Here is a 16,202-nt window from a genome sequence, read left to right as displayed (position 1 = left end):
GGCATTCAATGTGCGTGCACGGTTGAGCCCTGCGCCATGAGAAGGCTGTGCCCACATAGACGCTGTTCCCTCTGTCTGAACCTCAGAAGGGTAACACATGGAGTGGCCGTAACCCAACCCAATGCCTGAGGCAGAGCCACCCAAGCAAACCATAGACCCAAGAGAATGGGTGGAAGCCACTGGAACTTAGGGGTGTTTGTTATGTAGCATTACCATAACAACAGCTGACCAATGCATGAGGACTTCCACACATCTCACGCCCTCCTCTCCTCTGGCAGTTCCTTTCCTCCTGAACACACGATATTCTCTAACATTCAGTAGAGTCCCCTTATTTATCTTGTGTATGGTCTGCCTTCCCTACTAGAAGGTAAGCTCCATGAGGGCAGGAATTGTCATCTCTTTTGTTCGCCACTGTATCACCAGTGCTAAATGGGAAGAGGCACTGAACACAGATTGTTGAATGGATGGATGGATGGATGGATGGATGGATGGATGGATGGATGGATGAATGAATGAATGAATGAATGTGGTGGGTCTGAGACTAGAGCGAATTCCTAGGAGCAATGGGAACACTTAAGAGGAGCTGTCCAACCAAGGCTGGAGATCGGGGCGGATGTGTCAGGAACACATCCAAGCAGAAACCCTAGGTGGCCACATTGACTCAGCAAATGAAGGTTCCCAGAGAACTTACTCCCTTCACCAGAGTGAACGCAGCTGCCTAGAATAGGTAGGGCTGGGTGACATTAATAAGGAGAGGGCAAACGTAAGATACTGTATGAATTACCCGAGATGCACACCAGGCCATCAGGATGCCAGGAATAGCTCTCTCCCATGCGTCTACTGTTCAAGCCACTTCCGTGTGAGTGCCAGAGCAATTAGAAAGTAGCTGTGTTTTTATTAAGCACCTACTGTGTGCCACACTGGCTGACTGGATACAGCTATAAAAAAGACAATTCCTGACTTCAGGGGGCTACATTCCCATAGGAGAGACTGGCAAGCAGACAGACTCTGTGACAGGCAGGGAGGAACAGAGCCAATAAGAGATACAAATATAGATATTAAGAAATACATATAGATATCGATATCAATAGTGGTGGCTGGCAAATCCAACATTTATAGACGAGCCAGCAGGCTGAAAACTCAGGCAGGAGTTGAAGATGCAGTTTTGAGGCAGAATTTCTTCTTCTCAGGAAGCCTCATGTTTGCTCTTTAGGTCTTTGACTGACTGGACAAGGCCTACCCACGTCATTCAGGATCACCTCCTTTACTCAAGGTGGACGCACTGTAGATGTTAATCGCATGCACAGAACACCTTCACAGCAACGCTTCGCCTCACGTTTGAGCCCTGGGGACTGGCACCTAACCAAGATAACATAAACTGACAGTGACGTGGCGGTGATGGTCGCATACAGTATGAATGTACTTAATGCCACAGAACTGTACATTTAGAAATGGTTAAAATGGTAACCTTTATGTTACATATATTTAACCACCATTTTTTTTTTTTTTTGAGACAGAGTTTCACTCTGTTGCCCATGCTGGAGTGCAGTGGTGTGATCTCAGCTTACTGCAACCTCCGCCTCCCGGATTCCAGCAATTCTTCCACCTCAGCCTCCTGAGTAGCTGGGATTACAGATGCACACCACCATGCCCAGCTAATTTTTTTTTTTTTTTTTTTTTTTGAGATGGAGTTTCACTCTGTCACTCAGGCTGGAGTACAGTGGCACTATCTCGGCTCACTGCAACCTCTGCCTCCCAGGTTCAAGCAATTCTCCTGCCTCAGCCTCCCAAGTAGCTGGGACTATAAGCGTGTGCCAACATGCCCAGCTAATTTTTTTTTTTTTTTGAGATGGAGTTTCACTCTCACTCAGGCTAGAGTACAGTGGCACTATCTCGGCTCACTGCAACCTCTGCCTCCCAGGTTCAAGCAATTCTCCTGCCTCAGCCTCTCGAGTAGCTGGGACTACAGGCGTGTGCCAACACGCCCAGCTAATTTTTGTATTTTTAGTAGAGACAGGGTTTTGCCATGTTGGCTAGGCTGGTCTCGAACTCCTGACCTCAGGTGATCCACTAGCCTTGGCTCCCCAAAGTGCTGGGATTACAGGCACGCGCCACCACACCCAGCTAATTTTTGTATTTTTGGTAGAGATGTAGTTTTGCCATGTTGCCCAGGCTGGTCTCAAACTCCTGACCTCAAGCGATCCACCCCCCTTAGCCTCCCAAAGTGCTGGGATTACAGGCATGAGCCTCTGCGCCCAGCCTAATCACGATTTTTTAAACCTTTGATGAGGGTGAACATTGATGCCTGAACACCCATGAGGTGTAACCAACTTCACCTGGAACCCAGAAACACCCCTCCCACCACCAAAACGCAGGTGACAGCTGTGGCCAAAATAGGCTCCAACTAGCAGGACTGTGTTTGGAAGCAGCGCTGATCCGTGGGAGCACCGTCATGTGTGGCGCGTTCCCACGCTCGGCCCCCGGCGTGCTCCTGGCTGGCTCTCAAGCCTGGCAGCAAGAGAATCATACAGGACCATTTCCAGTTCTCATCCCCACTGATTTTAATTGTTGGCTGTGGTGGGCAGAATAATGACCCCTACCCCAAGCTGTCCATGTCCCAGTCCCCAGCACCCATGAATGTGCACATTACTCTGCAAAAAAGCAGCTGGAGATGGGATTAAGTGAGGGATCATGAGCTGGGGAGATGCTTCTGGATACCCAGGTGGCCCTGACATCTGGATACCCAGGTGGCCCCTGACACAGGGGTCCTTACAGGAAAGCAGGGAAGGAGGGTGGCAGGAGGGACGGTGAAGGAGCTGTGGGCACGAACACAGTCACGCCTGTGCCATATGCAGGGCCTTGAGTTATGACAGAACAGGGCGGCCTCTAAAAGCTGGAAGAGGCAAGGAGGTGGATTCTCTCCTAGAGGCTTCAGAAGCAACGCAGGCCAGCTGGCACTTTCATTATTGCCCGGCGGGACCCACTTCAGGCTTCTGACTTCCACTGCAAGATGATCAAGTCGTTCTGTTCCTCGCGGCAGCCACAGGGACGTGCGCACAGCTGTAAACGGCACGGTGCTCGTTGAGACCCCTGCTGCTGCTCCATATATTTGTCCTGACGTCCTGGGAAAGGACCTTGGCCTCTTTTTTTTTTTTTTTTTTTTTTTTTGAGACAGGGTCTCACTCTGTTGCCCAGGCTGGAGTGCAGTGGTGCTATCACAGTTCACTGCAGCCTTAACCGCCTGGGCCCAAGTGATCCTCCCATTTCAGCCTCTGGAGCAGCTAGATTACAGGCGCACTTGGCTAATTTTTATTTATTTTTTGTAGAGATGGGGTCTTGCTATATTACCCAGGCTGTTCTCAAACTCCTGGCCTCAAGCAGTCCTCTGGCCTCAGCCTCCCAAAGTGCTGGGACTACAGGTATGAACCACCTTGCTCAGCCAGACCTTGGCCACATAAAGAGCTCTGTCCCCAAAACTGCACACAGCACATAGTCAAGAGGAGTCTGCACCTGCCTCCCAGCGATATATCGGCCAGAAGGCAGACTAATCAGGAGAAGCACAGAATGAGGAGACACTGTTTAAACTGGTGCCAAAATCACAGGTGAAGCCAGTGCATCCTGGCATGGCCTGGTGGACACCTCATGGTTCTGTTCTGTTTAATTCCATGATCATCTCATTGTACCGGGCCCTGGGACACAGAGAGGGGGTCAGTGGCACAGTGCCTGCCCTAAAGGCCTTCCGAGTTTTACAGAGCTGGAAAGGCCGACCTGAGGCTGGCCCAGCAGGCAACAGGAGGATCCGCTGGGGAGCCAGGAGCTGCCTACAATGCCAGACATAGCACTGGCTGCTCACAGGCCTTCACCTGCCAAGGGGACTACAGTCACTGCCGCTGGCCCCACGTGCATTAGGATTTGTTGTTAAATCCCAGGGGCAAGAGGAAACCACTGGGAAGCAGAGGGACAAAGAGGGGTCAGTATCACTAAATCCAAGGGACATGGTGCTTTTTTTAAAGTATTTTTTGAACTGTGGTAAAACGTGTATAACTTAAAATTTACCATCATGGCCATTTTTAAGCATACAGTTCAGTGGCATCAAGTACATTCCAGTCTTGTGCAACCATCCCTGACATCCAGCCACAGAACTCTTCATCGTGCAAAGCAAACTCTGTCCCCGTTCAACACTCCGCCCCCGTTCCCCATCCCCCAGCCCCAGTGCCACCATTCTGCTTTCTGTCTCTGTGAATCTGACTCCTCCAGGGCCTCATCAAAGGGGAGGTCACCTACTTGTGCGTCTGTGACTCAGCCTAATGTTCCTCATTCCTGTCTAGCCTGCATCAGAATTCCCTTCCTTTCGACGGCTGAATGATAGTCTTCCATGGGAACAGACCACATCTAGGGAACCCTTCTTGAGGGCCTGCTGGGAAGTGGAGGTAGCCCAGAACTGACAGGCCCAGGTTCGGCCCTCAAGGAGCTCACAGGACAGGGAAAGCGCCCTGGAGATGCGTCAAGGAAGCCACACCTGCACGGCCACACTCCTGCCTCACCCACAGCCAAGGTTGGTGTTTTTGCTCCAACCCTGGCCAGCCAAGTTCTTGCCCCACCAGGGCCTCTGGGTGAGCTGCAGCAGGAAGAACATGGATAAAACTAATCATTGGCTAGGCGAGGTGGCTCATGCCTGTAATCCCAGCAGTTTGGGAGGCTAAGGCAGGTGGATCACTTGAGGTCAGGAGTCTGAGACCAGCCTGGCCAACACAGCGAAACTCCGTCTCTACTAAAAATACAAAAATTAGCCAGGCATGGTGGTGCATGCCTGTAATCCCAGCTACTCAAGAGGCTGAGGCAGGAGACTCGCTTGAACCTGAGAGGTGGAGGTTGCAGTTGAGCCAAGATCGTGCCACTGCTCTCCAGCCTGGGTGACAGAGGGAGACTCCTTCTCAAAAAAAAAAAAAAAGACTCACCATCGATGCCTGGACCTGCCTCCCTCCTTCTAGGAGCTGAGCGAGACTGCACAGCTGGCGAGGGGTACAAACGGACCCAGGCAGCCGCCTCATGAGGGGCCCGGGACATCTCCACATGTGCTTGTTACAAACAACGTCATACGCGTCTCTGAGAGCATTTCCCTAAGTCAAGTTCCCAAAAGTGAAACTCCTGAATCAAATAATGAAACATCAGTCGCAATGAGAACTACAGCTCCTTCCTCACCCTCCCTATGAATTTGTAAAAGCAGATATGAAATGAACAAGTAGAACACTCACATCCTCTTGTTCCCCTTGGGGAAAATGTACACGTGAGTTTCCCTAAATGCAGTTAGATAAGCATGAAACTTGACACACAGAAACCGATGAGATGATCTACTACGCTTTTGTGGATTTATTCAAAATGTTGCTTCTCTATTAGAAAGAAAAAAGAAAAACCCAAGGTGCCCCACAGCACAGAACTGCTGCCTCCCTCCTGCTTCCACAGCTCCCCTGGCGACATGGCCAGGCTCCAGGCGCTGGCCAGCCCTTGTCTTTAACCCTCTCAGGACACAGATTCAGGAACAAACAAAGCACTTCTCGCCTGTAACTTGAACATCTCAAAACCCAAGGGCTGGCTGGACATGGTGGTTCACCCCTGTGACCCCAGCACTTTGGGAGGCCGAGGGAGGAGGATCATTTGAAAGCTGGAGGTCAAGGCTGCAGTAAGTCAAGATGGCGCCACTGCACTCCATCCTGGGTATATTAGTCCGTTTTCATGCTTCTGATAAAGACATACCCGAGACTGGGAAGAAAAAGAGGTTTAATGGGCTCACAGTTCCACGCGGCTGGGGAGGCCTCACAATCATGACAGAAGGCACATCTTACATGGCGGCCGCAAGAGAGAATAAGGGCAAAGCAAAAGCGGAAAGCTCTTATAAAACCATCAGATCTCATGAGACTTATTCACTACCATGAGAACAGTATGGGGGAAACTGCCCCATGATTCAACTATCTCCCACTGGGTCCCTCCCACAACATGTGGGAATTATGGGAGTACAATTCAAGATGAGAGTTGAGGCTGGGCATGGCGGCTCACACCTATAATCCCAGCACTTTGGGAGGCTGAAGTGGGTGGATCACCTGAGGTCAGGAGTTCAAGACCAGACTGGCCAACATGATGAAACCCCATCTCTACTAAAAATACAAAAAAAATTAGCCAGGCATGGTGGTCTGCGCCCTTAATCCCAGCTACTCGGGAGGCTGAAGCAGGGGAATCGCTTGAACCCCGGAAGTGGAGGTTGTGGTGAGCCGAGATTGCGCCAGTGCACTCCAGCCTGGGCAACAAGAGCGAAACTCCGTCTCAAAGAAAAAAAAAAAAAAAAAGATGAGATTTGGGTGGGGACACAGCCAGACTATATCACTGGGTAACATAATGAGACCCTGCCTCTAAAAATAAAAATAAAAATAAATTTTTTAAAAACCACAAGGGCTGACTGCCAAGGTCGGGGAGCCCCAGGGGGCTGGCCGTGGTGGGGGAATTCACAAGAGAGGAGGGTCTTCACTGCTCCCGACCACCTTACAGCAGGTGTTCCCACATCAGTATCTGTGCATGTTGATGAGTTTGGACACAGAAATTCAACTGAGCGCCGCCTCATTCACATTTGCATCCCCAGGGACTGGTGCACAGAAGGGTTCAGGAAATCCATTTGTGCATGAGTGGGTGTTTTTTTGATTTCCTTGTTCCATGAGACCTGGACAAAAAGGAACAGAAAGTTCTAGCCAGGTGGACATCAGCAGGCCATCACCTGGAGTCCAATCCGGGAGTGTCAATCTGTTTTTCCCACCTGCCACCCCTTCTGCCCACACTTAGGGGTTGTTTGACCAGGGCCACCAGCACCTCACACCTAGCAGACACCCCAGGGGCTTCCAGAACCCTAAGCTCATGGCATCTTTCTGTTTCTAACTTGGAAGTCCACCAGCTCCTGCCATCCCAGAACAGGCTGTTTCCTTGGAGTTCATGCAGAGAATCTCAGAGCTGGGAGGAGGCGAGAGGCCCAGACCACACGTGACCAAGGTCCGACCGCGAGACTGTCAGGGACGGCGACTCTTTGTCCACCGCCCATGCTCTGCTCTTTCTGTTCTCCTACCCAGGCTTTTCATTCCTCTGAGCCTCAGTTTCCCCAACTATAAAATGGAGATGAAGGCAATGACCACTCACCTAAACAGCACCACAGCTGCCGGAGGCAGGATGGTCAGCTCCATGGCCTACAGAGGAGGAAGCTGAAGAAAGAGCGACCGAGGAACTGGACCTCTGAGGGCTCAAAGTCGCACATGGCCTGGGGTGGCTCTGGGAGCTGGAGGGAGGCAGCTGGCTCCATTCTGGCCCCTGATCCATGGGACATCCTCCCCTTGCTGAACGGGCATGCAGACCGGCCACCTCCACCTAGTCACCCCTGACACAAATGCCCACAGCTTCTTCCAGCCCCTACTGAGAACCTACGTAAACGGTCTCAGAGAAACCACGGCCCTGAAACGTCCACAAAGCTACCGGCATGGTGGCTCTCTCAAGCCACTGTCCACACCACCAGCTCATTCTACCTGGCTCACCAAGGACCTGCACTGGGTGGAACTGTGTCCCCCAAAGCGATGTCTTCAAGTCCTAACCTCAAGACCTATGGATGTGATCTTATTTGGAAGTGGGGTCTTTGCAGATGTAATGAGGCTAAGATGGGGTCACACTGGAGAAGGTGGGCCCTCATCTAATGACTGGCGACCCTGTAAGAAGAGAGAAATTTGGACGCACACACACAGAGAGGTCGTGTAAACACAGAGGCAGAGGTAGGAGTGAGGCTGCTACAGATCAGAGTTCCAAGGCTTCCAGCACCCACCAGCAGCTGGCAGAAGCGAGGAAGGGAACTCTCCTAGAATCTCAGAGGGGGCGCGGCTCCGCCCACACCTGGAATTCAGACTTGTGGTCTCCAGAGCCATGACAGAGCACATGTCTATGGTTTAAGCCCCTCATTTTGTGGTACTTTGTTGGGCCGCCCCGGAACACTGATGCAAGCCTGGATTCGTCCATTTTCCCACTGCTATAAAGAACTTCAGGCCGGGCGCGGTGGCTCACGCCTGTAATCCTAGCACTTTGGGAGGCCGAGGTGGGTGGATCACCTGATGTCAGGAGTTTGAGACCAGCCTGGCCAACATGGTGAAACCCCATCTCTACCAAAAATACAAAAATTAGCTGGGAGTGGTGGCAGGCACCTGTAATCCCAGCTACTCGGGAGGCTGAGACACGAGAATCGCTTGAACCCAGGAGGCGGAGGTTGCAGTGAGCCAAGATCGTGCCACTGCACTCCAGCCTGGGTGACAGAGCAAGACTCTGTCTGAAAAACAAACAAACAAAAACTTACTTGAGACTGGGTAATTTCTAAAGGAAAGAGTTTTCATTGACTCAGAGTTCCGCATGGCTGGGGAGGCCTCGGGAAACTTACAGTCGTGGCTGAAGGGGAAGCAGGCACCTTGTTCACGTGGTGGCAGGAGAGAGAGAGCAAGAGCGAGCGAAGGGGGAAGAGCCCCTCATAAAACCATCAGATCCCATGAGAACTCACTCGCTATCATGAGAACAGCATGGAGGAAACCGCCCCATGATCCAGTCGCCTCCCTCCTTCAACGCCTGGGGATTACAATTCCAGGTGAGATTTGGGTGGGAACACAGAGCCTCACCACATCATAGCCATTCTGCGCTCCCTACCCTGCCTCAAGACCTGGAGTGTTTCTGAGAGTGAGCCCAGCACAGGGAGGAGGTGGCTCAGGACACTCAAGTCCTGGTCCAGCTCCCACTCATAGCTGGGGTCCTGGCCGGTGACTCCATCTCCCTTTCTGCTGTCTCCCTGTCTGTAAGACAAGGGGCTGGGCCAGCCATCTCAAGGTCCCCTCCAGTTCCATGTTCCCAGGGCTGAGCAGGTCCTGGGCCTTGGTGTCGCAGAGCCCAGCATCACAGGCCCACCCGGGAGAGGTATCGGGATGTGTCTTTGCCACATCATAAGTTAGGCAGAAAGATGCGTGGGACGTGGCCCTGCCCCTGGTCAGGACGGTGGACACATGCAAATGCCACACAGATGCACCCTGCCCCGACACCGTCCGGAGCACCTGGGTGGCTTCCTGAATGGCGAGGCACGGTGGGCACTCATGGGTCTGCTGTGCACCCCACCTGCAGGGCACGTGCCCAGCAGACAGCAAGGGCTGAATGACAGGTGACAGGATGGCCGCCAGGCAGGCCAAGGTGGGGCCAAAGGCAAGGGTGGCTGCTCGGCTGCAGGGAATGGACACTCAGCCTCTATTTCCTCCTGGGGTGGCGAGGGAGGGGTGAGGGAGGGTCAGACTGGATGTGACCGTGCTTCAGACCTCGCGGGAATCCTGGGAAGGAGTGGAGCCCGCTTCAGCTAAAGGGACAGAGGGGGAGGCAGGGGCCAGACAGCGCTGACCACCTGAGACCCAGGCAAGAGACAGTATGGTGGGTGGGGGCACTGCCCAGTAAAGGCTGGGGGAGAGGACTGAGGAAACCCACCCTCCATCAACGTGCCTGGGAGCCCTGCCAGGTGAGAGCCCTGTTGTTCCTGGATGACTGTGGACCGCTCACTCCGGCCCCTCAGCCCCTACCCAGCCTGCTCCCAGGAGCAGCACGGCTCGGCACCAGCATCTCTCCAGCTGGCAGCTGCTCCACTGGGATCCCCCAAATGCCCTGCAAGCCAAGGTGTGCAAGCCCTGCACACCGAGGGCCGGAGGGCAGCCCCCGTGCTGTGTTCCAGATGGAGGGAGGGGTGGGGAGGGGGGAGCTACACTGGGGAGGGCTGCGCCGGTCATTGCCGGGGAGGGAAAGCCTCAACACCACCCCTCTTACCCCCCATCCCCCGCAGCCTCCCAGCAAGGTTGTGGCCCGCAGCGGACGCTCCCCACAAGGTAGAGCCCCGTTCCCACACCTGGAGCAGCTGCACCTGGAGGTGGGGCTCATCTCCATACCTGGAGCAGCTGCCTACCCCAGGGCAGAAGCCACTGCCCGCAGCCAGGTGAGGCCATGTGGCCAGTCCTGGTCAATGGACTGAGCATGAGGGGATGTGTGCCCAGCAGCAGGGACTACTGTGCACTGAAGGCCAGGGCCGCTGGATTGGGACAAATAAATACAGCAGGTCCTCAAATCCCATTGTTTCATTATAGGGAGCATTGAGGAGGTCTCCCCAGGTCCACGTGGGTTTTCTCCAGGTCCTCCAGTTTCCTCCCACATCCCAAGTACACACCTCAGCCTCACGGCATGTCTACATGGGCCTAGTCTGAGTGAGTGTGGGTTCCCATGGAGGCCTGTCCTATCCAGGGCGGGTGCCCGCCTTGGCCCTGAGCTGCCAGGATGGGCCCTGGTCACCTGCCACCCGGAATTGGAGAAAGCAAGTTGGAAAATGAATGAATACATGAATATAAATTATCAAATAAAAATTATAAAGCCTACGGTAATCACACAAACGCATGACAACAAACGCTGCGTGTGAGGGTGCTCAGGGTGCCGCCATACTCACGGTCGCTTGTCTTTCAGCTGTGCGGTGGGAGGAGGTGCTCCCAACAGCTTGTGCTTTGCAGACATTGATTCCTTGATTTCACCACCACCACTACCACCGCCGTCACTCGCGGACTTCCCAAACATTGGGTAGATAATGATCTCACTTGTTTGTATTAATCTTTCTTATGTAGGTATAGCTACCTCTACATGTAGGGATAGTTTACATTTATTTCAGTGTTTAACATTAGAAGTGTTTGGGTCTTTAGAAATTTGGTGGTGTTTTTTGTTTTCTTGTGGGGTTTTTTTGGAAATAGGGTTTCGTTCTGTCGCCCAGGCTGGAGTGTGGTGGTGTGATCACAGCTCACAGCAACCTTAGCCTCTAAGGCTCAAGCAATCCTCCCACCCCAGCCTCCTAAGTAGCTGGGACCATAGGCACACACCACCTTTCCTGGCTAATTTGGGGGGTATTTTTTGTAAAGATGGGGTTTCATCATGTTGCCCAGGCTGGTTTTGAACTCCTTGCCTCAAGAGATCTGCCACCTTGGCCTCCTGAAGTGCTGGGATTACAGGTGTGAGCCACCACGCCTGTTCTGGCGATGTTTTGAGAACAGAAATATGCCTTGTTTTTTTTTTTTTTTTTTTTTTTTTGAGACAGAGTTTCACACTTATTGCCCAGGCTGGAGTGCAATGGCACGATCTCGGCTCACTGCAACCTCCACCTCCCAGGTTCAAGCGATTCTCCTGCCTCAGCCTCCCGAGTAGCTGGGATTACAGGCATGCGCCACCACACCCAGCTACTTTTGTATTTTTAGTAGAGACGGTGTTTCTCCATGTTGGTCAGGCTGGTCTTGAACTCCCAACCTCAGGTGATCTGCCCGCTTTGGCCTCCCAAAGTGCTGGGATTACTGGTGTGAGCCACCGCGCCCAGCCTATGCCATAGGAATTTAACTCTTGTTTATATCAACTAGCCTATGGTAAAATTGGTTTCATTATATGTTGTCTTGCTTAAAATCAGTTTCCAGGAAGCTGTGATGAAATTGAGGACTTACTGTATGCCACTATCTGTTTAAAAGAAATGATAAGTACCAACCCATGGCCCCTGTTTCCATGGGGCCTAAGATGAAATGCCCAAAGTAAAGGCGATGGCTTCCATCTCCCAGTCCCCCGAGCCTGTCTGAGCTCCAATACTGGTTCTCTGTCCTGTGCCATACCCCTTGGGAAACACTGACTTTCTTCCCCCAATCCAGTGGTCCCAAATAATCATCTCTGTAGTTGCAGGGGTGGAGAAGCTGACTGAGCTGTCACATTCCTAAAAGACGGAGAACTCCGCCCTCTAGTGTCCATCACCACAGCAAGTGGGACATTTCCATTTCCAAAGTGGAAAGATGGTGCCTTTCAAGATGTAACCCCAACGGAGGTCAAGGTCTGAAAGGGGCAAATTCTTTCCATGACTCCAGCCGATAAAGACACCCACAACCCTCCCGCCACTTGCAAGATTTGATCTGAAACCAGCTTCTAACAGCTGCCAAACTAAGATGCCTTAGAGACAAGGGGTAACCAAATTACAAACGCACGTTCCATTTGATGCAGCCATTCCACCTCTAGAACTATATCCTACAAATACAGAGTCGCACATGTGCAGTCACCTGCGCACAAGATTACTGTTGCAGCTGTTGGTGTTAGTGAAAATGTGCACCGTAGAGAGTAGGTGTACCAGCCTGTGCTGTGTGGAACAGCCTGCAGTGATTGAAAAATGAGGAAATCTGCACATTCATGTTCACAGCAGCATCAGTCACAACAGCCAAGAGGTGGAAACAACCCAGACGTCCACCAACAGGTCAACAGATAAACACAATGTGGTCTCTACATGCAGTGAAATATTATTCAACTTTAGAAAGGAAGGCGTTTTGACACATGCTACCACGTGGATGAATCTTGAAGACAATATGCTCAGTAAAATAAAACAGTCACAGGCCGGGCGCAGTAGCTCATCCGAGTTTGGGACCAGCCTGACCAACATGGTGAAACCGTTTCTACTAAAAATAAAAATAAAAAAAAAAAATCGCTGGGAGTAGTAGCATACACCTGTAATCCCAGCTACTTAGGAGGTTGAGGCAGGAGAATCACTTGAGCCCAGGAGGCGCAAGTTGCAGTGAGCTGAGATCGCGCCACTGCACTCCAGCCTGGGCGATAGAACAAGATTCTGTCTCAAAAAAAAAAAAAAAGGAAAAGAAAAAAAGACAGTCACAAAAGGACAAATGATTGTACTTGTTTGAGTTTCTTAGAGGAGTCATATGCATAGAGACGGACAATAGAATGGTGGGTGTCAGGGGCTGAGGGAAGGAGAACAGGCAGTTAGTGTTTAACGGGGACAGAGTTTTGATTTTGCAAGACAAAAAAAAGTTCCGGAGGTTGGTGGTAGTGATGGTTGCACAACAATGCAAATGTGCTTAATATCACTGAAATGTACACTTCTTAGTAAAATGGTTAAAATGGTGAATTTTATGTTATGTGTATTTTACCATTCAAAAACGAAGAAATTTCTTTGCTATTGTGGCACACACACAAAAAGAAATTCTTTGTTTTCGTGTCTCCTTCCTTCTAGAGATATGGAAATATCTCCAACTTATTACATAAAAATAACATGGAGAACAACGAATGTATGATGTGCTAACATTTATGCCAAAACAGGAAATACATATGCAATTGCTTGTAACTACATAAAATATCTCTAGGAGCCGCATGAAACTGGTCACACTGGCTGCTCCTGGTGAGGTTGTAGGAGGCTGAGCACGGAGCCAGCAGGGGACTTTTTGGTTCTTTTTATTTTGAACCATGAGAAGGGATTAACCACACATACAGTAAGCAAAATAAAAATGCCACTTTGGGAAAGAATAAAGCCATTTATGGAAAGCCACGAATATGGGTTGCCCGCATACAGGCAGGTGTAATGGTGGTACAGATCACCATTATTCTGCTGGAAATAAAACTGACCTATATGGACCCCAGGCGCAGACCTGTTATGAACTGAATATTTATCAAAATTAAAATGTTGAAACCCTAACCTCCTATGGTGTTAGGAGGTGAGGACTCAGAGGTAATAAAGTTATGAGGATGGGGCCCTATAATGAGGTTAGTGCCTTTATAAGAAGAGAGAAGAGAGCTTGCTCACTCTCTCTCTCTCCTCACCATCTGAGGATACAATGAGAAGGCAGCTGTCTGCAAATCAGGAAGAGAGACCTCACTAGGAACAGCACTGACCAGCAGCTTGATCTTGAACTTCCAGGCTCCAGAACTGTGAGAAATCAATTTCTGTTGTTTAATCTGCGCATCTGTGGCGTTTGTCACAGAAGTCCCAGCTGAGGGAGATAAGACCTTAAGTCTTCTTAGGGGTTTAACTACATGGTCTGATCAATTACAGATGCTAATAAAACACAAACACCTTCCTTTTAAAAACTGAGATTCACTTGCTAAATGATTTCCCTGTGAGAACTTGTGACAACCATTCATGTGTGATTACATGGAAAGAACATGAAAGTGAGAGCCAAGCCGGGCATAGTGGCTACGCCTGTAATCCCAGCACTTTGGGAGGCTGAAGGGGGGGCAGATCACCTGAGGTCAGGAGTTCGACACCAGCCTGACCAATATGGTGAAACCCTGTCTCTACTAAAAACACAAAAATTAGCTGGGCGTGGTGGTGCATGCCTGTAATCCCAGCTACTCAAGAGGCTGAGACAGGAGAATTGCTTGAACCCAGGAAGCGGAGGTTGCAGTGAGCTGAGATCTCACCATTGTACTCCAGCCTGGATGACAGAGCGAGACTCCATCTTAAAAAAAAAAAGAAAGAAAAAGAAAAAGAAAGAAAGAGAGAAAGAAAGAGCCATCAGAACATGAGACTCCCTGTGCTTTGGGCAGCCAGGGAGATGAGTGTCTGTCTCCCTGGGGAGGGAGAGTTGACAGCTTTCTGCAGACCATGGCAGGGGGGTTGTGTTTCATGTCATGGACTCACAAAGTTGGGGGTTTCAGAAGGGACCCCAGGAATCAACTAGTGCAACTCCCATTCCACAGATCAACAAACCAAGGCCCAGACTGAGAAAGTGACCATCTGAAGTGTCCTTAGGATGGTTTTAGGATGACATCATGCTCCATGCCACAGCCCACCTGATTTGGGCCAGGAGTCCCTCCCCAAACTCTGCCAGCCTCACCTGGCCCCAGACCCCCACCAAGTTCCGGGCACAGTGGTCTGCTCACTGCTCCTCCACATAGAGCTCATTCTCCATCCGCCACCCTGCCCCTGCCAACCCCAGGCCTTCACTCACTCTCAACTCTACATCTCTTCAGGGTCACACCCTCAACACCACAACCGCAGCTGCTTCACCATCTGGGCTGCTCAGGGCCTCCGAGTGCCACGCATTCTCTCCACAGCTCTAAGCACTGTCTGAAATTAGCTCACTTCTTTTCCTATTTTTTGTCTTCTCTTCCCCTCTGAACCTGGGGCCCCTGAGGGCAGGAGCCTGGTCTCATTTGCCCTGGTAACCCCAGTTTCTCAGGCAGCATCTGGTTCATAGGAGGTGCTCAAGAAATATGCAATGGATGAGTAACAAAAGACTGAGTGACTGGCAGCCCCAGAACCCGGGCCTGGCAGAGTGTCATTCCATAAAGCACCGGCCTTTACAAAAGCCTGGCTGTTCATGGACTGCCATGTCTGGTGCGTCTGGGTGGGGCTTCACTGGCCTGGTTGGTGGGCTGATACTGATTTTGGGGTTTTCTCCAATATCATCAGAGCACATCTCCCCTCTCACAGAGGAAGACAAATTCTTTCTTGGGTCTGTAAGACTTTTAAGACTTTTTTTTCTTTTTTTGAAACAGAGTCTCACTCTGTCACTCAGGCTGGAGTGCAGTGGTGTGATCTCAGCTCACTGCAACCTCAGCCTCCCGGGTTCAAGCGATTCTCCTGCCTCAGCCTCCCGAGTAGCTGGAATTACAGGCGGGTGCAGCCATACCTGGCTAATTTTTGTATTTTTAGTAGAGACGGGGTTTCACTGTGTTGGCTAGACTGGTCTCAAATTGCTGACCTCAGGTGATCTGCCCACCTCAGCCTCCCAAAATACTGGGATTATAGGCGTGAGCCACTGTGCCCTGCCTGTAAGACTGTGTAATACTTAATACTAAGTTATGTGTGCCACTAGCATGTACACATAATCATTTTCTCCTCCTTTAAATAAAAAATGAGAAAGAACAGACACATGGTACAGGGTCTGAGACAGAAAACCACTCTGGCCAGCAGCAGCATCGAAGGCACAAAGCAGCCTTTGGTTCTGCCAGGAGGCTGTTCCTCTGCCACTGAGAGAGCCCATACCCGCATCCCAGTGGCTCCAGATGCCAGCTTCTGCCAGCTCTCAGGAATGTTTTGCTCCTGATCCACTTTTGCATCTACTTCCTGATGCACTGGCTCCAGCCTAGCCGACATGCACGGCAGCAGAGAGATGGCTGTCACATCGGCTGCTCAAGCAGTCAGAGGCCAAGTGGAATCCTGGCACTGGGGAGAACGTTCACCACAGCGATGGAGCTAGTCTGTGATTCCGCTTGAAAAGCCACCTGCTAGGCAGTTTGTCTGCTCTCAGCCGGGCACCCTCACGCACCTGCAGTGGCGACAGGTGGGTCTTGTTGCTGTGGGCTGTCCCGATGCAATGGGC

This window comes from Pongo abelii, chromosome 22 (assembly GCF_028885655.2).
Source record: "Pongo abelii isolate AG06213 chromosome 22, NHGRI_mPonAbe1-v2.0_pri, whole genome shotgun sequence".
NCBI classification, from domain to species: Eukaryota; Metazoa; Chordata; class Mammalia; order Primates; family Hominidae; genus Pongo; species Pongo abelii.
This window is presented reverse-complemented; position numbering follows the sequence as displayed.